This window comes from Equus quagga, chromosome 13 (genome assembly GCF_021613505.1).
Source record: "Equus quagga isolate Etosha38 chromosome 13, UCLA_HA_Equagga_1.0, whole genome shotgun sequence".
Taxonomy (NCBI): domain Eukaryota; kingdom Metazoa; phylum Chordata; class Mammalia; order Perissodactyla; family Equidae; genus Equus; species Equus quagga.
In genome coordinates, this window is record NC_060279.1 from 43079410 (window position 1) to 43099617 (window position 20208).

General features: G+C 47.8%; 3 non-coding genes across 3 annotated transcripts; 2 read left to right on the forward strand and 1 right to left on the reverse strand.

Moving 5' to 3' along the window:
• Window positions 1-7738: 7738 nt before the first annotated feature.
• Window positions 7739-7812, reverse strand: TRNAN-GUU (transfer RNA asparagine (anticodon GUU)). The gene has a single exon. It is a non-coding gene; the product is annotated as a tRNA-Asn (tRNA).
• Window positions 7813-12377: 4565 nt separating this feature from the next.
• On the forward strand, window positions 12378-12449 carry TRNAE-UUC (transfer RNA glutamic acid (anticodon UUC)). Its single transcript has one exon. It is a non-coding gene; the product is annotated as a tRNA-Glu (tRNA).
• Window positions 12450-18683: 6234 nt separating this feature from the next.
• TRNAG-CCC (transfer RNA glycine (anticodon CCC)) lies at window positions 18684-18754 on the forward strand. Its single transcript has one exon. It is a non-coding gene; the product is annotated as a tRNA-Gly (tRNA).
• Window positions 18755-20208: the final 1454 nt, after the last annotated feature.

Consider the following 20208-nt stretch of genomic DNA (forward strand, 5'->3'; position numbering starts at 1 on the left):
TTGCTTTAGGTAGTATGGAGATTTTAACGATGTTTATTCTTCCAATCCATGTGCATGGAATGCCTTTCCATCTCTTTATGTCGTCATCAATTTCTTTCAGGAAAGTCTTGTAGTTTTCATTGTATAGGTCTTTCACTTCCTTGGTTAAATTTACCCCCAGGTATTTTATTCTTTTTTTTTTTTGCAATTGTGAACTGGATTGTGTTCTTGAGATCATTCTCTCTTAGTTCATTGTTAGAGTATAGAAATGCTACTGATTTATGTATGTTGATTTTTATACCCTGCAACTTTGCTGTAGTTGTTGATTATTTCCTAGTAGTTTTCCAATGGATTCTTTGGAGTTTTCTATATATAAGATCATGTCGTCTGCAAGAAGTGAGAGTTTCACTTCCTCATTGCCTATTTGGATTCCTTTTCTTTCTTTTTCCTGCCGAATTGCTCTGGTCAAAACCTCCAGTACTATGTTGAATAAGAGTGGTGAGAGTGGACACCCTTGTCTTGTACCTGTTCTCAGAGGGACGACTTTCAGTTTTTGCCCATTGAGTATGATGTTGGCTGTGGGTTTGTCATATATGGGCTTTATTATGTTGAGGTACTTTCATTCTATAGCCATTTTATTGAGAGTTTTTATCATAAATGGCTGTTGGATCTTGTCGAATGCTTTCTCTGCATCTATTGAGATGATCGTGTGGTTTTTGTTTCTCATTTTGTTAATGTAGTGTATCACGTAGACTGACTTGCTGATGTTGAACCATCCCTGTGTCCCTGGTATACATCCCACTTGATCATGGTGTATAATCTTTTGAATGTATTGCTGTATTCGGTTTGCTAAAATTTTGTTGACGATTTTTGTGTCTATGTTCATCAGTGATGTTGTCCTGTAGTTTTCCTTCTTTGTGTTGTCCTTGTCTGGTTTTGGAATCAGGGCTATGTTGGCTTCATAGAATGTATTAGGGAGTGCTCCATCTTCCTCAGTTTTCTGAAATAGTTTGAGAAGGATAGGTATTAAATCTTCTTTCAATGTTTGGAAGAATTCTCCAGAGAAGCCGTCTGCTGCTGGACATTTATTTTTGGGAGGTTTTTGATTACTGTTTCGATTTCTTTACTTGTCATTGGTCTATTCAGATTCTCTATTTCTTCCTGCTTCAGTTTTGGGGGGTTGTAAGAGTCTAAGAATTTATCCATTTCTTCCAGGTTGTCCAATTTCTTGGCATATAGCTTTTCATAGTATTCTCCTATGATCTTTTGTATTTCTGTGGTATCCGTTTTGATTTCTCCTCTCTCATTTCTAATTTTATTTATTGAGTCTTCTCTCTTTTTTTCTTAGTGAGCCTGGCTAAGGGTTTGTCAATTTTGTTTATTTTTTCAAAGAACCAACTCTTTGTTTCGTTGATCCTTTCGACTGTTTTTTTGGTTTCAATTTCATTTATGTCTGCTCTAATTTTTACTATTTCCCTCCTTCTACTGACTTTGGGCTTCGTTTGTACTTCTTTTTCTAATTCGGTTAGATGTCATTTGAGATTGCTTATCTGAGGTTTTTTTTGTTTATTGAGGTGAGCCTGGATTGCAAGGAATTTCCCTCTTAGGACTGCTTTTGCTGCGTCCCAAATGAGTTGGTATGGTGTGTCTTCATTTTCATTTGTCTCCAGATAATATTTGATTTCTTTTTTAATTTCTTCAATGATCCATCGCTTGTTCAGTAGCATGTTGTTTAGTCTCCACATTTTTGCCCCTTTCCCAGCTTTATTCTTGTGATTGATTTCTAGTTTCATAGCATTATGGTTGGAAAACATGCTTGATATTATTTCAACCCTCTTGAATTTGTTGAGGCTTGCTTTGTTTCCCAAGAGACAGTCTATCTTTGAGAGCATTCCATGCGCACTTGAGAAGAATGTGTAACCTGCTGTTTTTGGATGGAGTGTTCTAAATATATCTATTAAGGCCATCTGGCCTAGTTTTTCATTTAATTCTATAATTTCCTTGTTGACTTTCTGTCTGGATGATCTGTCCATTGGTGTTAGTGGGATGTTGAGGTCCCCTACTATTATTGTATTGTTGTTGATATCTCCTTTCAGCTTTGTTAATAGTTGCTTTATGTACTTTGGTGCTCCTGTGTTGGGTGCGTGTATATTTATAAGTGTTATGTCTTCTTGGTGGAGTGTCCCTTTTATCATTATAAACTGCCCCTCCTTGTCTCTCTTTATGTGTTTTGCTTTGAAGCCTACTTTGTCTGATATAAGTATGGCGACACCTGCTTTCTTATGTTCCTTATTAGCTTGGACTGTTGTCTTCCATCCTTTCACCCTGAGTCTGTGTTTGTCTTTGGGGCTGAGGTGTGTTTCCTGGAGGCAGCATATTGGGTCTTGCTCTTTAATCCATCCTGCTACTCTGTGTCTTTTGATTGGAGAGTTCATTCCATTTACATTTAGAGTGATTATTGAAATGTGGGGGCCTAATGCTGCCATCCTATCGCTTGTTTTCCGCTTCTCTTGCATTTGCTTTGTTTCTCGTCCCATGATTTTTGGACTACCAATTCAGGTAGGTAGTTTTCTACATTGGCTTTCTTCTTATTTGTAATTTGTGTCTTTATCCTTGATATTTGTTTAGTGATTACCATGTGGTTTGTATAAAACATCTCATAGATGAGATGATCCATTTTCTGATAGCCTCTTATTTGCTTAGATTAAGTTGTTCCACCCCTTTCTTCTTCCCCTTCTAGGTTGTTATTGTCAGATTTTTTTTTTCCCTTCTTGTGTTGTGAGTTTGTGGTTAAAATGACAAGATTATAGTTATTCTTGGTGTTTCCCTTCCTTTTATCTTTAATATTGTACTTGGCCTTTGCTAACCTGTTCTGATGGAGAGCCGCAACTTTCTGATTTTGTCTTTCTACTTATTTCCTTTGTTCTGGGTTTTGTAACCCCTTTACTTTTTTTGTTTTTTTCAGGTATGAGGGTCTTCCTGAGCATTTCTTGTAGGGGAGGTCTTGTGGTGATGAACTCCCTTAACTTTTGTTTATCTGGGAAAGTTTTTATTTCTCCATCATATTTGAAGGATATTTTCGCTGGATAGAGTATTCTTGGCTGCAAGTTTTTGTCCTTCAGAGTTTTGAATATATCATTCCACTCTCTTCCAGCCTGTAAGGTATCTGCTGAGAAATCTGCTGACAGCCTTATGGGGGTTCCTTTGTAGGTTATTTTCTTCTGCCTTGCTGTCCTTAGTATTTTCTCTTTGTCATTGACTTTTGCAAGCTTCACTACTACATGCCTTGGGGTTGATCTTCTCACATTGATAAAGTTTGGAGATCTATTAGCTTCTGTCACCTGCAGTTCCATCTCTCTCCCCAGGTTTGCGAAGTTCCCAGCCATTATTTCTTTGAACAGGCTTTCTGCCCCTTCTCCTTCTCTTCCCCCTCTCAGATACCTATAATCCTTATGTCGCATCTCCTAATTGAGTCGGCTATTTCTCTGAGAGTTTCTTCATTTTTTTTAGGCTTAGTTCTCTCTCCTCCTCTATCTGCAGCATTTCTATATTCCTATCTTCCAAATTGCTAATTCCATTTTCCATATTATGGACCCTACTGTTCAGAGAGTCCAGATTTTCCTTAATCTCCTCCATTGTGTTCTTCATCTCCAACATTTATGATTGGTTCTTCTTTATAGTATCCAGCTCTTTTGTGACATAGCTCCTGAACTCATTGAGTTGTCTATCTGTGTTCTCTTTTATCTCATTCAGTTTTTTAATGATGGCTATTTTGAATTCATTGTCATTTAGGTTATAGATTTCAGTGTCTTCGGGATTGTTTTCTGGGTACTTGTTGTTTTCCTTCTGTTCTGGGGATTTAATATATTTTTTCATACTGCTTGATGGCGTGGATTTGTGCCTCCACATATAGATAGGGTTGAGTTACTGCTTCCACTCGCTTCTACTGGTGTGGGGGGTGGGGCAGCAGCTGTGTAATCTGCACTGACCAGGATCCCTGTCAGCTGTTGCTGACCAGACCTGGGGCCCTCCTCGTGATCACAGTGGCCTTGTGGGGTCTCACGTCAGCTGTGTGGACAATCGCAAGGGGGCCTCAGGTTGCTGGTGCCTGCTGTCACAGACCACCTAGACATGCTCCCTCCTTAGGGTCTGCAGCGGTGTTATGGGCTTTCACAGCTGCCAGGAGCAGGTTCACCTAGACTCGCAGCTCTGCCACCGTCAGGGCCCACAAGACCTCACTTGTCCACTACGGGCTGCAGCAGAGCTATGGGTATCTACTGCAGTCTGTGGTTAGCTCACCCAGGTGTGTTACTTCTGCCCCAGGGCCTTCCAGCCTTGTGATTGCGGGGCGGGGCCTCTCCACTAATGCTGAGTAGAGGCTTTCCCTGTGGCTGCTGTGGGGCTGTGGATTTTCCCCCTGGACCACAGAGTAGACTCATTGGGACTCCAACCTGCCGTCGGCCACCCAAACGGTCTCTCTGGGTCTCCCTTCCCCCCTCAGGGCCTCAGCAGGACTTTGAGTGTTAGAGGTGGCTGGCGGGTTGCTGCTCAGGCTGGGCAGCTGTTGCCCCAGGGCCTCCCAGCGTTCTGAATACTGGGCGTGGTAGAGGCTTTCCCTGCAGCTGCTGTGGGACCATGGATTTTCGCCTTGGGGTATGGAGCAATTGACGGGTGCTTAGGTAGGGCTGTAGTCACCTGTTTCCACCATCACACCGCTGACGTGCATGGACACCAGCCCTGGGTCCGTGGCGATGCTATGAGTGTGTCAGCCAGTAGAAAGTCACTTGCAGGTACTAGGCTGTCTGGTGGTTGGAGAGTTTTCACCTATCTCCACCTCCTCCCCTGGGGGAAGTCCATCCACCTTCCGATGACGTATAGCAGCGCGGGTCTCTCAGGCATCCTGAGACGCTGTGTGGATATCCTTAGTTGACCGATGAATGTCCAATTAGTTGTAGTTTGAAGAGGGAGAGACAAAGAAAACTGCTCACTCTGCCACGTTGCTGACGTCCTGCTCCGCCCCTTTTTGATGCCTCCAGGTGTCGGTATCTTGGGGCAGGGATCTTCTATTTGCTCAAGATGCAGCATTTCTCCCCGAGCAGGGCCTGCCACCTACTAAACACCTAATGAACACTTGAAGATTGAAGGCATTCTAATGCAAGGTCCTGGAAAGCTGAAAAGGAGGACAAGAAAGTGGGTAAGATTCGGGGCAGCCTGGAGTATGAGAGACGGAGAGAGAGACAGACAAACAGACACAGACACATACGTGGTGAGGGAGAGACACGGAGAGAGAGAGAGAGAGAATGTCCAAGAACCAGAGTTAGTGTATAAGAGCCAAAGAGGTCTTTTTTTTGCTCAAGAAATTCAACAGAAGAACCAAGGGAAGGTGAGCCGACAACTCTAAGGGTCCAGGTCTGCACAAGGTGCATTGTCAGGTGCAGGGTTCTGTTGTTTTCTATGATTTGTCTCAAACGGGATAATTACTGCTCTCAGAGAGTTTCCAGGCTGGGCACGAGGAGGGGGATCTGAGGCCAACTCCTTGGATTGTGGGCATGAAGCTGGGTGTCCACAGAGAGCAAGGCAGCTAGAGTTCATAGGACAATGATCCAGTGATGAGAGAGATGGACAGAGAGACAATCCAGACGGATGTGAAGGGTCTCCCTCGAGTATTCAGCAGAGTAGTGATCAGGGCCCGCTTATGAAGAAACTGCCTGAGGCCAAGGGAAGAGACTTCTGAAAAGATCACGGAACAGTGCCTGGTGCTCACCCAGGACAGGAAGTCATACTTGCTCCCACCTGCCAGATGGGACTACTCGTAATTTGTGAGCCATTGGGAAGAACACCCAGGAAGGTCTTGTTTCAGTGGTGGGAATAATCAGCCCTAGACTGACCCACATAAAAAATCATAAAAGCAGGATCAAAGGAATCAAACTGTTTAAAAGTCACTTCGCTGTACCCCAGAACAAAACTCAAGAAGATTTATAGGAATACCAAGATAGCCAGTACCCAAGAAGGAAAACTTTCACAATGTCTGGCATCCAATCAAAGAACGCCAGGCGTGCGGAGAGGCAGGAAAACATGATCCTTAAGGAGAAGAATACGCAATCTATGGAAACTGAACCAGAACCGACACAATGTTAAAATTAACAGAGAGGACTTTAAAACAGTTATTCTGACTGTGTCACATACGTCCATGGAGTTAAGTAGAAAAGTGGAGCATATACAAATGGACAGAATCAAACTTTAGAGATGGAAACTGTAACACCTGAGATAACAGGCTCGCCAGATGGAATCAACAGCAGTTAGACATTGCAGAAGAAAAGGATCAGGGGACACAAAGCCAAGAACAATTGAAAATGTACAAAATGAAACTCAGTCAAAAAAATTTTTTCTAATACACATCTATCAGTGAATGCTAGGGCAACTTTCAAAGGCCTAATATACGAGTAATTGAGTCCGGGGAAAGACTGGGGATGAAGAAATAATTTTAGAAGAAACGATGGCAGAAAGATTTCCAGTTATAAAACAAATTATAAACCCACTGATCCACACAGTGGATCACAATGAACACAATGAATGAGCACAAGAAACATGAAGAAAAGTGCGTCCAGTCACATTATAATTCAATTGCTCGAATCCATTGAAAACGAAAAACTCTCCAAAGCAGCCATGGCAAAATGACATGGTACATACAGAAAACAAAAATAAAGATGATACCAGATTTCTCATCAGAAGCAGTACAAGTGAGAAGACAGTGGAGCAATATCTATAAACGACTGAGGGGAAAAAAGGCAACATGGAATTGTATGCTTCCTCCCCCAAAAAGTCTTTCAAAAATGAAGGTGACTAATGACATTTACAGACATACAAAGGCTGAAAGAATTCATTGCTAGCAGATCCACACTACAGGAAACGTTGAAGGAGTCCTCCAGGAAGGAGGACGCTGATGCCACATGGAAATCTGCATGTACACGAAGGGATGACGGACAACAGAAATGGTATCTGCACAGGAAAATGTTTAAGATTTTTCTTAGTATTTAAACCTCTCTCAAAACATGGGACAGATTAAACAAAAGTAGTAACGATGGATTGTGGGGTTTATACCATGTGTAAAGTGCAGTGCAGGACAACCATGTCATACAGGCGGGCAGGGGAGAAATGTGGAGAGGTATGATAGCACTTGAAGGCAGACTGTGGTAAGTTGCAGATGTGTGCTGTAAATCCTAAAGCAGCCGCTGAAATGACGAAGAGTCATAGCGAATAAGCCAACAAAGGAGAGAAATGGAACCATACGGAAGCCGTGTAAACACTATGACAGAGCAATTGCTCTTCCAGGACTCTACCCTATAGAAATACTGGGGCAAGTGGCCAAAGATATGTGTACAAGAATGATGACTACAGCATTATTTGTAATCATAAAATCATAGAACTAACAACTTAAAAAGCATATGGAAAGGGTTAAGTAAATACTAGTCCCAACCAATGATGGAAGAAACTCCATTGTGAAAAAGAACTTCGAGTCACGACGATGTGTGTACTCTCTCAGGGATTTCCGTACTCCCAGAGACCTGTTTTCCTCCTCAGCTCTTCTGTGAGGATCTGTGATGACCTTATGATGTTGACTTAGGTCCCCATTTTATGCACTCTACACAGAGAAGAGGAGGGTACCGGCGGAGGAAGCCTCTCTCCGCCTTTCCCCCCAGAGGATGGGCAGAGTAGAGACAACTACAAACACTTCTCTAGAACCTAAAAAGGTGAGAATCGTCCCTGGGTGGGCTTGAACCACCAACCTTTCGGTTAACAGCCGAACGCGCTAACCGATTGCGCCACAGAGACACGCAGAGGCTCTACCCCCGCCCCCTTCAGGGAGTAGTCACTGATTCAACGCCAGGCGGAGCCACCCGCCCTTGCAGGACAGCAGTGCCGGCTCCAGAGCCTCGGAAAACCCGACAGGCGGAGTCGGCGCAGCGTGTTGATCGCCTTTGAGACCCGCGCGTTGCGTGATTCCGGAGGCAGAAGGGCAGCCGAGCGGCCTCGCCCCGCCTTGCTCCACACCCGCCTCAGTTGCCAGCACCAGGGAGACACCTGGGGCCGCGACCCCCCGGGCCTGGGCCGAGTGGGGCCCAAGGGAAGCTGAACGCCCGGTGGGCTCCGGTGACAGACGGCTCGTCCCGTTTGCTCCGCCTGCACCCGACCATCTGGGCCGCCGGCGCTCCCCTCACTCCACTCGGCTCCGCTGCGGTGGGGGACGTGGGGCTGGGGAGCCGGGAGGACGGAGTGGGGGTGGTCGAAAGGGGCAAAGGCGAAGAGGCGGGAAAGAAGTGGGGGAGGCGTGGGCGGAGGACCAGGAGACTTCCCAGGAGGCCTGGGCAGAGACGCGGGCCTGATTTGGGGAGGTGAGAGTTGTTACGTTGCTTTTTTCAAGTCATGTACCGGAATGGAGAGGAAGGAAGGGAGGGGAAAATGGAGAGCGGGCACGACAGAGAAGAACAGGAGCGCCTGCGGTTAGTTGTACAAGAACAAAGCAGCGGAGTCATTGGAATGATGTTACATCGAAATTCACAGACGCAAGGACCGTGATTGCTGCTGGTTCTGCGGCGCGCCCTGATCGTATAGTGGTTAGTACTCTGCGTTGTGGCCGCAGCAACCTCGGTTCGAATCCGAGTCACGGCACTGTGGTCTGCTTTGCCTGGCGTTTCGCTTTTACTTTGTGTTGAATCCCGCACGGGGCTGCGCCCCTTGCCTGGGGGCCAGGGAGCAGCTCTTTCGGCCGGCCACCGGGCGCGAGGCGGTCAGGAGAAGGGAGAGAAACCACACAGTGTGCTAACCTGGGGGTGGGGACATTCTCCGTTCCCGTGGCTGAGAGGAAGTAAACTGAAGTAAATGGTTTATCTTCAGTGGTACTCCGAAAGAGGAGCGTCCTTGATGCTCTAAATGCTCAGCAGGAGGCTCAGTGGCACAACTGATGAAAAATACTGTTTCTGTGTTACTCAAAATCTACAGGGTCTTAAAGACCAGATAAAATTGTTCATCAGATAAGTGATACCTCTTCTGTAGACCTGCTTAGCTGGTTAAACCTTGGCTCCTGGGAATCTGTGCTCCGGGGACGTTTTCAATCTTTGGCTATTGTTCTCCTTAGGGCCCTGGTTAATACCTCTGTGGTGCGTTGTATACACTCAAGGATTTTAAATGCCTGTGGGCAGCCACTCATACACTCAGTGGTATCCATCAGGCTCAGACAACTGGAGGAACTCAACAACCACCACATACGTGATGATGATGGTGACCACAGGCCCCTCTGCCCTGACGACTCAACTAACAGAGACAGCGAATATGTGATTCTTTGGTCTGACTACATCCACAGTGGTAACTGAGAGTAACACTGCGCTGGTGGAGCAGGCTGAGAACATGACCAAGATGGGGGAGTTGTTAAAATCAAACACAGATGGAGATCAGACTTGAAAATTCCCTGAGCAGACAAACCCGTGTAGTCATACAGGCAAAAGCTAATGTCGCCTATTTTGCAAAACCAGTGGAACTTCACTAGGGCCACTTCTTATTAATGTCTCTGAAAATCATAACCAAAACTTAAACCGTTCCCTAAAATTGATATGAGGTAACCACTTTAACCAATTCCCTATCGCCGGTAAAACTCTGAGGTTATGGCCCATCCCTGGGAAGAATGATCAGCCACTGCCTCCTCACTCTATGAGCTGCTTTATGACCCTATACCTCTGGGCCTCTTTCTATATTTGGTTTGAGTGCTCCCAGTTCCCACACTGTCTTTTTGTGCACAACAAACTTTTACTTATGACTACTTCAGTGATCCAGTGGTTTTACTTCTGCTAGTTCTAAACTTTGGGCAGGGCCTCAACATTTTCATCTGCCAGATTGGGCCAACAAGAGAACTCCACTTCATACTGTTTTTGACACAGAGTCCCACAGAGGGTCCCTAATCTGCTAAGCTGATCTTTGGGCGCCCTGTTGCACATTGGAGGCTGAGGGAGAGCCGACTTTTTCTGCATAAGAAAGAAGAGGAGGAAGAGGCAGAGATACAGAGAGGGTGAAAAAACAGGCTGGAACCAGAAAACTGATTTTAGCGTCTGGCACTGGATATCATATTTTAGAGAAAGAGAAGCCACCGAAGAGCGCATCCAGGGAAGAAGATCTTCCGTGGAAGCAGCAGACACTTGGGGCCATTCTATGATGTTTTCCATTTGTTTATGTATAATTCTTCTTCCCCATCTTTGTAGAAAAGGCATGGGTGAGCTCGATATGTTTGTTTTGTGAGTTTGGAATGCACGCTTACACAAAAATCCCTCCTACCGTGCTTCAAATATTCACCCGTGGACCTTCTAGTCTTCTCTTAGGTTCCACCAACTGTGCATTAAACTGAGAATGGGCCCAACTTGGGGACTCTACCTTGGGAAGTGCCATTTAAATTAAGGGGGTGTGAGAGGAATGTGACACTCTCAACAATAGTTGCTTTCCTTACTGTAGGTTGTTGCACATGCTTCCCATCAGATCGATCCCTTCTTCTAAGGAGAGCGATGGGGAAAATAAAACGTATTCAGTTGCATCCACAGAAACCTTGGGTAGGGAAGTTCAGGTACTACCAAGTGGGCGGACCAGGGATGGCCTATTCACTGGTACCCAGGGCCATGGCCCTCTGCTTTGACGACTTTGGCAAACTTCAGACGGGACTCTACTCACCTTCACCAGTCACGGGAGACCGCTGTGCCAGAGGACGTCGACTTCACGCTAACTGTAGATCCCGAAACCTCATAGGATTTTTCTCCTCTTCCCTTTAGTCTCTCTTCCACCTGCCCAGTAAGGGAGGACCCACGGCCTTTCTCTCCTGTGAGGACCCTTTCTGGCTCCCTCTACGGAACTGAAGCGGCCAGCCGGTTTCCCCAAGGTGTCCCTCTCGGCCTGTTTGTCTCCCAGGACGTAACTCCCCGCGGGCGGGACCAGGGGGAGCCTAGAAAACCGTGTGCTGGCTGTGGAGGTCGGGCACCGCGGGTCGGGCACCGCGGGTCCGGCGCCACAGTCAAAGCTCATTCTTTCACCTGCCCGGCTCACCTACTCCTCGGGGATGCCGAGGGAAGTCGAGTAAAGTGGCCCCTAAAGCTTCTCTGCAGGTTGAACCCCAAGAGCTGTGAAGTTCCAGAAGGGGCAAGAGGAACCTCACAGAGCGGAACCACCCCCCTGCCTGGCTGGCCCTCGTGGGCAGGCTCGAAAGAGGCTGATTTCGAGGACAGAGCCAAAGAAAAGTCCTAATGGCAAAAAGACCCATGATCTCGACGTGAAAGTCTCAATTCCTAACGTCCACTTGGGCCCGGAGTGGGGGGCGGGGGGGGGGGGGCCGGGGGCGGGGCGGAGAGTTGAATTGACCCCGCACCCTGATCAGGAGAGTCGTCTGGACAAGTTCAGAGACCAGGAACAGGAGGGACTGTGCCCATCGCTGGTTCTCAATCCGGGGCGATTTGGGTCCCCGGTCCACAGGCCCCAGCCCCCTAGAGTGACCCCAGGCCTTGTCTGGAGATACTTTTGATTGTCACGCCTGGGGGGAGGCGGGTGGGAGGGTTTTCCTCTGCCATCAAATCATCAAAGGCCAGGGAGGTCACTAAACATCCTGCAATGCACGGGGAAGCCCTCCCCCCACAAAAAAAGAGCCGATCCTGACTGTCAACCCGGCCGAGGCTGAGAAAACCCGGTGTGGATCAGTGTCCCACACGCCTGACAGACGAGAAAACACGAATTCCTGACTAATTGGATGTGGGGTCTGAGGAAAACTCCGGCGACGGAGAGAACGCCGAGTCTTTCGGTCTGAGCATATGGAAGGATGGAGCTGGCATCGACTCAGGCGGGAAAACTGCAGGTGCAGCGGGTCGTCGCGGGAAGATCCGGCATCCACTTCGGGGCCGCCTGGAAAGGAGATTTGCTTGAAAGCCTTTCCCCTCCACCGTCTGTCTCCGTTCCTGCATGCACCTGAGTCCTTTGGGAGGTTGGAGATGCCAAGGACTCAGGTCTAGGTGTGCGGCCCCTTCTCACCCTGGACGCCTCCCCTCCCCCTCCTCCCGCCAACCTCGGCCACTCCCCGGCCCCCGCGTCCTTCTCTCCTCACGTGGGCGCCTCGCAGAGGCGCGTCTCCAGGGCAGTTCAGAGGTGCCGCCGCGACGAGGCGACTTGCTCTGGCACGGGTGGCCCTGGCGGGCCTCGGGGGCGCTCGGTGCGTCGGCTTCGGGCTCCCTTTTCCGGAGAAAGCAGGGAGGGAAGGGCTTTACGAAAGGATTCCTGGTTTAAGACGTGTGACTGGCTCCCAGAGCCCAAGGCCTCCCGGAGCGCAGAGCAAACGTCCCTCTGGGCGGAAGCAAGGAAGAGCATCACCAACTTCCACTTCCCTGGTGGTCTAGTGGCTAGGATTCGGCGCTTTCACCGCCGCGGCCCGGGTTCGATTCCCGGTCAGGGAATCCTTTTGCACCCTCTGTCCGCACACACGAGCCTTCCTTTCCTCTGCTGAGGGCTCGTGCCCTCTGCTCCTCGCACCGAGTCTTCAACTCCCGCAGAGGAAGGGAAACAAGGGCGGGCCCCTTCTCAGGGCACACCGCTCTTGCTTGTCTCCACGTCAGCCACCGGCAGAAGCGCCTTCACGGGGCTGCGAAGCATCTTGCTCAGGTTTACACAGCCCTGCAGACCTTCAAAGCCCTGTGGGGCTGCACCCGAGGCGGCTCGGACCTGGCTCAGCTCTCTGTGACCGAGACGAGGCCAAGCCCAGGCGGCCTGTTGGTGCGGGCCCTGCAAACGGGCCGGTCGGCCGGGCCTCCCCAGCCCACTTCGCAGATAGAACGCTTCCAAGGCCTTCGGACGAAAGAGGGGCCCGGAGGCGATGCCCGCGGGGGTTGAGCGGAAGGTGAGCGGTGGGGTCAGGTCCTTGAGGCCTGTCCCGTTTGCGGATTAAGCGGCTAGGGAGCTGACGTTGACTGACCCCACAAAGGCAGCACGTGAAGTACGCACAAAATGGCAAACTCTTAACTGCTGCTATGAGAGGAACGCAGGAGTAAAAATCAGCACCAGAAATATCAAAACGATGGTACCACAGTCAAATCCCACGGCTATTTCTACAACGGCTGTAGCGTGTAAACTGTGTAGGCTCCACCAGGCTCTGAGAGCGTTTTCCACTTTCCCTTCCACCCTCCCTCTGAAGGCCTGTGAAAAGACAAGCCACAGACTGAGAGAAAATATTTGTAAAACATATCTGATTAAAGACTTGTGTCCAAAATATGCAAAGAACTCTAAAACTCAACAAGAAAAATTTTAAAACCCATTTGAAAATGGGCAAAATATTGAACGGACACCTCACCAAAGAAGACAGACAGATCATACAGATGAACAGATGGCAATCCAGTATATGAAAAGATGCTCAACATCATATGTCACTAGGGGATTGCAAGTTGAAACAACAATGGGCTACCGCTACACACCAAATGGTTAGAATGGTTAAATCCCAAAAACTAACAATATCAAATGCTGGTGAATTGTGGAGCAATGGAAACCATCATTTGTTGCTCGGGGGAATGCAAAATGGTACAGCCACTTGGGGAGAGAGTCTGGCTGAACATAGTCTTACCGTATGATCCAGCATCGTGATTGTAGGTATTTACTGAAAAATGTTGAAACTTTATATCCATACAGAAATTCGCACACAAACATTTATAACAGCTTTATTCATAATTGGCCCAACCTGGAAGCAACCAAGACATCCTTCAATAGGTGAATGGATTGAACAAACCATGGAATCATTTTAAGCAATAACAAGGAATGGACTACCACAAAAAGGCATGAGAGAATCTTATGTTCATATTGCCAAGTGAAAGATGCCGGTCTGAAAAGGCCACACACTGCATGATTCCAACTATATGATATTGTTGAAAAGACAAAGGTAAAAAAAGATCAGTGGTTGCCCAGACTTGGAAGGGAAGGTGAGAAAATGATTAGGTGGAGTACAGGGGATTTTTTTACGGCGTCAAAAGTAATCTGTATGACACGGTAATGGTGGACATGTGGTATCACCGATTTGCCAAAACTCACAGAACTGTAAAAGAGAGTGGACCTTAATGTAAGCTATGAACTTTTGTTAATGATAATGTACCAATATTGGTTCACTCATTGTAACAAATGTATCACATAAATGCAAGATGTTAATAATAGGGGAAGCCGTGAGCAGGGAAGGAGTGAATATGAGAACTCTCTTTGCTATCTGCTCAATTTTTTTGGTAACCCTAAAATGGTTCTAACCGTAAAGCGTATTAATTAGTACAAAAACAAAGATCTCCTGACCGGATATTTGACCGGTGGAGTCTAAAACAAAAAAGCATGATAAAAATGATTTTTGGACTCTCCACTCGGGGCTCATCCTTGTCCTTAATTTTACCAAGACCGGCAAACTAGGGCCTACGTCCACAGGAAGGTGAGAGGCCCCACTACCCAACTCCCCTCATCTCCACAGGAATTCCTCCCCACAAGCGTCCCCCTGCCCTGGGCCCCTAATGCTTCTCCCAGCGCAGCTTCTGTCCTTCAGTGACCTCTTTCTTGATCCCTGCTCCTCAGTGCCATGTAGCCAAAGGATGGAATAGGACAAAAGATAACAGTAACAATGGTTTTGGTTTCAAGAATTCCAAACTGCAGAGACCCACCAGACCCACCTGTGGCTTCAAAGACGTGCTCTGGCCAGGTGGTGGCTGCTCTGCAGGACAAGCACTAAAGCATGGGTGATCATTTCAGGGCCTGGGAGCGCTGCAGAATCCCTGTGTAGACCGATTCCTTAATGTCTTCTGCCCCGGAATTAACTCAAGGGGAACAGTTGTCTTTTTCCTCCCTTTACCACCGCCACCACTCCCAGGGGCCAGAAACCACCCCTCGTGCCTGTGCAAAAGAGAACCCAGCAGAGAAAGGTATGCACTGGCTGGGAATTAAACCCAGGTCTCCCACAGGGGAGGCGAGGCGAGAATTCTGCCGTTGCACCACCGAAGCCCTGCCCCTCCCCATTACAGTTGGTCTCATCAGGTAGTCTCAGGAAGGACTTTGAAAACACGGTTCTAGAAAGAAGTTCATACAGTCCTCTTTGGTAGACATGCAGAACAAACAGAAAAGACACCAGAGCACAGGCTTGCCTAGGAGACTTAGATCAGGCAATATCATAAACCTCTGGCATTCAAATCATAATACTAGAATTCAAATTCAAATCAAATTTCCTCGCTGATGATGGATTCTCTTTGCCCTCCCATTGCTTGGTGCCTCCCAGACCCTTTCCTCTCAACCTTGAGACAAACATCAATCAGCTCTTTCCCTGATCAGGCAGTCGGGACCCAGGGACTGTTGGGGAGGCACCCGTTTGGGGATGTGCCTGAGTTACTCCAGAAGATCTGGGTGATAACTGAGCTTCTCCCCTCCTGTGCCTCTTTGGAGTCCTTGGAGAAGGCCAAGGATCAAACGGTTCTGCTTTTAAACTCTTGCGTTCCCACCAAAGGGGGAACAAGTGAAAATTTCACTCTCAGATTTCTTCCCTTCCCTACACCCTCCTTGGCCACTTGAGGAGGCCATGCCAGGGGAAAAGAATTTGACTGGATTCCAGGTAGATGCTAGAAGGTTACTCTTCTAGCCAATGTAAGGCTTTTTTTTTTTTCCCCCTTTGCTTTTGTCTGATGTTCATATTTTCACTCTTTGATTCTTTTGTTCACGATTAGCCTGGTACAGGCCAAGCAGTAACCCGTGCACAGTCGCCCCAGGGCCCCAGAGCCTCCCTCCTCCGGTGCCTCTTTTGAGTCCCTAGAAAAGCCCAAGGGTCAACATGATCAGCTGTCAAACTCTGGTGTCTTACAGAGACCCACACAAGAGTCTGAGTATAACTTTCTCTCCAAGATTTATTCCCTTCACCACACCACACCATACCCTTCCCCTCTCCTTTCTGGCTCTTGACTTTTTTTCAACTGTGAAGCTCCACCCAAGATCCTTTTACTACCTTACACTCAAGCAAAACTTTATTCTTGATCACTGTATCCTCTACCCTTTCCGATTGCTCTGCTGGAGTCGCTCTACTTTGTGGATTAACCATTCTGCTGCCTATCTTGCTAAGTTTATTTTCTCGTTTGTCTATCTGTGACTGTGTGTGTGTGTTTGAGAGAGAGAAAGTTTCCTTATCTGATTCTCTCTCTCTCTCATTGTTTAACAGCCTGAGACTATTGAGTATGCTCGGCACTGTGCTACCGCTTGAGAATTTTTTTATTTTTATACACAAACTTGGTTTCCCAGGAACTATGAATCTTTTTCATACGAGAATATGTCTTTGGAAGACAGAGTCAATTAAAATGTGACTTTGTTAGAGCACAATTCACACCAAAACAAAAGTGGACACTCTGCACACTAAATTCAGTCAGGAGAGTCTTTCCAGAGGAAAAGACTTCTGAACTGAGGCCTGAAGGATGAGAATGATGTTGAAGAAGGACGAGGAAGTTGTGAGAGACCATCCCCTGTAGAGAGAAGCAAGTGCCTGAAAGTGAGAGAGTTCCTGATGTGTCCAGTACTTCACTGTTGCTGGACTTGAGAATTGGCAAGAGACATTCAGATGATGAGGATGAGGGGAGCCAGAGTTTATGTCGTAAAGGTATTACAACATTTTAGTGAAGGAATCTGGGGACACTAGGCGGTGTTAGGCTACAGATATGTCCAGATGTAGGCTGTGGAAGGATCACTCAGGATGCAATGTGGCAAATGGATTGGAGTAGACCAGACTGGCTGTAGGGAGGCTGGCTTTTTATCCAGTTGTATTAATGGGGGTAAGAGTTGACGGATGGAAGAGTGCAGTCATAAAGTGGCAGTAAGGCAGTGGTGCAGCCGATAAAGTTAAGCACTATCTACTGATTACGACAGACATAAATTTCTGTGCTGGGAAGATGAGAGTATATCCAAAAAGGGTAGCAAGATGTGGTTCGGGTGACAGGGTGGTTGGTGGTGAGGGTACGCATACCAGGCAGGGGTAGGAAAAGATTAGGGTGTTGTGTTGGTGATTGATTGAAATGCTTGGGAGAGTGCACTAGAGTTTGGGAGACACTGTGCCTGGGTCTGATCACAGAGTATCGCGTGATGTGTGATGCTGACGGGAACTCACTGGTGCGCTGAGTTTTAGCATTTGTGACTCTGAGACGCGTACGAGGCATTGACTTGTGAATCAGGCGTTGCAAGATGGCAGTGCAGGTTTGTAGTTTAGAGAGAGACGTGGGAATCGATGTAGATCTGGTTGATGGAGGTGGTAACTGAAAGCATGTTGACCAGAACTGATGTGTGTCTTGGGTGTTGGGCAGAGGACAGATAGAGCCAAAGCTCTTCAAGGTCAAAATGACAGTCATTTTCCTTGTTGAGCCCAGGTTTGTGACTCAGCCTCCACCCAGCTCAGCTTCTCAGCAAGAGAACAATGATTGCAGGTCTGCAGCTGCTGTCTTCAAAAAGTCATAATGATTCCTGGTCTCAACATGTAGGGGAGCTCTCCAGGTTCCTTTCTTCAGTTTAATTTCCCCAGGAATAATCGGGGAGAGAAACCTCTCTATATATTTCAATTTCATCCAAGGACCAATATGTTAACATTTCAACCATTAACATTTTTCGGAAACTTGGTCTGCTCCTTAGACAACCCATTCACTGTAGCCTGTGCCTCATGTGCATCTCAGAGTCACAAATGCTAAACCTCAGCGCAACAGGGAGTCCAATTTAGGAGATTAGAGTCTCCCAAACAATTAACATTGACTGCAAACTTAATATTAATTAATCTTTTAATGATTATGATATATCATATATCCATCCAAATGCTTTGAACACCTTACCAAGCAGACACGTGCTGCTGATATAATGATTATGAGTCTGGCTCATTATTCTTGCACAAAAAAACAGTTACAAAGAACTAATCCCATTGACCAAAATGTGTTTCTTCATTATCCCTATTTGATTCTGGCCCTTTCTGTCTTCTAACTCCAATCTAATTCTGCTTCTGCTCCTTATTTCCTCCCTGGATTAGAGTTTTTCTCCCCTAACCTAGCGAGTTAGGTTACTCCCTCAGACCCTCTAAGGCAACAGTGTGAGGTTGACAGTCAGCGGTTCAGGATCCTAAACAAGGGATCTGGATGAATTTCCAATGTTTTTCTGTTATACAGCTGGAAAAGAGTCTTTTTCAGAGTTGTGGTGTGAGCAGACCAAACAGATACTTTGATGCTTTAATTTGAATGTCCCCCCTTTATGCTGTTGCCTGACAGGAGTAAGCCTCTTCCGCAAGCCTTGGCTTCCAGTGCCTTTCTGTCTGTGAGCTCTGTCCAAAGACAACTGTGTGAGCCTCTCCGGGAACTTTTTGTTTTTGTTTTTTTAAAGATTTTTTGTTTGTTTGTTTTTCTCCCCAAAGCCCCCCAGTACATAGTTGTATATTCTTCGTTGTGGGTCCTTCTAGTTGTGGCATGTGGGACGCTGCCTCAGCGTGGTTTGATGAGCAGTGCCATGTCCGCGCCCAGCGAAACACTGGGCCGCCTGCAGCGGAGCGCGCGAACTTAACCACTCGGCCACGGGGCCAGCCCCCTCTCCGGGAACTTTTTGGTTCCCCCACCTCCCATCCTTCGGCCGCTGTCAAGATTCTTTCTAGAGACCCATCAGGGTCATGTTAACGGGAAGCATTGGTGGTTCAGTGGTAGAATTCTCGCCTCCCACGCGGGTGACCCGGGTTCGATTCCCGGCCAATGCATTATGCCCAATCTCCTTTTACCCACCCCGTCCTTTCACATGCCTCCTCCTTGCTTGCCTGTAGCACGGGCGAGTCTGGTCATTTCCTGGTTCTGGCCGCCAGGAGTTGGAAAATGAGAACTAAAATCCACAGGGCAATTCTCAGCAGAGCACGGTAAGGAGTCTGTCTAAAACGGGGACTTGGCAGAGCCCTGGGGCCGCGACGCGCTCGCGAATACGGAGCAGCATTTGGCGTGCAGCGTAGTAACCACCTCGCTCGCGACTTCGTGCCTTTCAAGCCGCAGGTGTTTCCGGTAGGTCTGCGATTTCGAATATTTAGACCTAAGACCCTGGTGACTTTCAGCCTTTCTCCTGGAACATCGCAGGCACCCAAAGAGCCATCGGGTCACTGATTCGCGGGCTGGACCGTGGGCTGACTGCTGGGCCACGTCTCACCGTGGAGCGAGGATCAACAGATGAAGGTCTCGGAAGGAGCACCGCCACGGGGCCCGGCAGTCACCCCAGTGGCGGGGGAGGCGTGTGGGGAGGAACCCGCGTGGACAGGAGGGGAACTGCGGAGAGGGGGGCCTCGCACAGAGGTGACGGGAGGCCCCTGGCGTCTGTACACCAGACGCCGTGAACCGAGTTTATTAACATCGTCAGCCACCGCGCCTCCGCGTGTCCCCACCGTGGGCCCATCGGTGTTCCGGGAAGGATTCCGTCTACCTGGCAATGTGTGGCAACAGGTGTGAGCCTGAAAATTACACTTTTCAAAAGAGGAAATGAGCGACAGAGTCTGGGGACTGTTTATCCCGTTTTGTTTTATACCGCTTGGACGCTCCCTCGAAAGCACTGCGATTTGAGGGTGACTGCGTTAGAGAGACTACCAGTGATTAATTTTCACCCCAAAATCTTGGGAGGAGATTTCATCCAAGGACCAAACTACCCAACTGTAGTTTCAAAGAGAAGATCAGTGACATCTGGGCAGTTTTTATTCTCTTCCTATTTTAAAAATAAACTTGATTTACCCCTTTACTGTTTGCTGGGGGGGGGGGGGGGGGGGGGGGGTGGGAATCTATCTTTGACTCCCGTCCTTACTCCCAGCTTGCGAGAAGCTTCCTCCATATTCAGGTCATCTTCTCCTCCTTCCCCTCCTCCTCCTTCTCCTCCTAGTCCTCCTCTTTCTCCTCCTCATCCTTGTCCTCCTCCCCTCCCACCTCCTTTTCCTTTTCCTCCTCTTTCTCCTCTTCCTACCTCTCCTTTTCCTCCTCCTTCTTCAATGGGAGAAAGTGGAGTGGGAGGAAAACCCATGAGGCAAGGAATGCAGGAGAATTTTGTTGGAGAGCTTGGAGGAGAGGAAGGGAAGACGACCTGTGGGTTCTGAAACAAGCATTGGGAAAGCAAAGGAGAGTTTTGGATAGTTATGATTTGGCCTGCAGCCTTTTCAGAGTAGTCAAATAACACCCTCAATGGTTA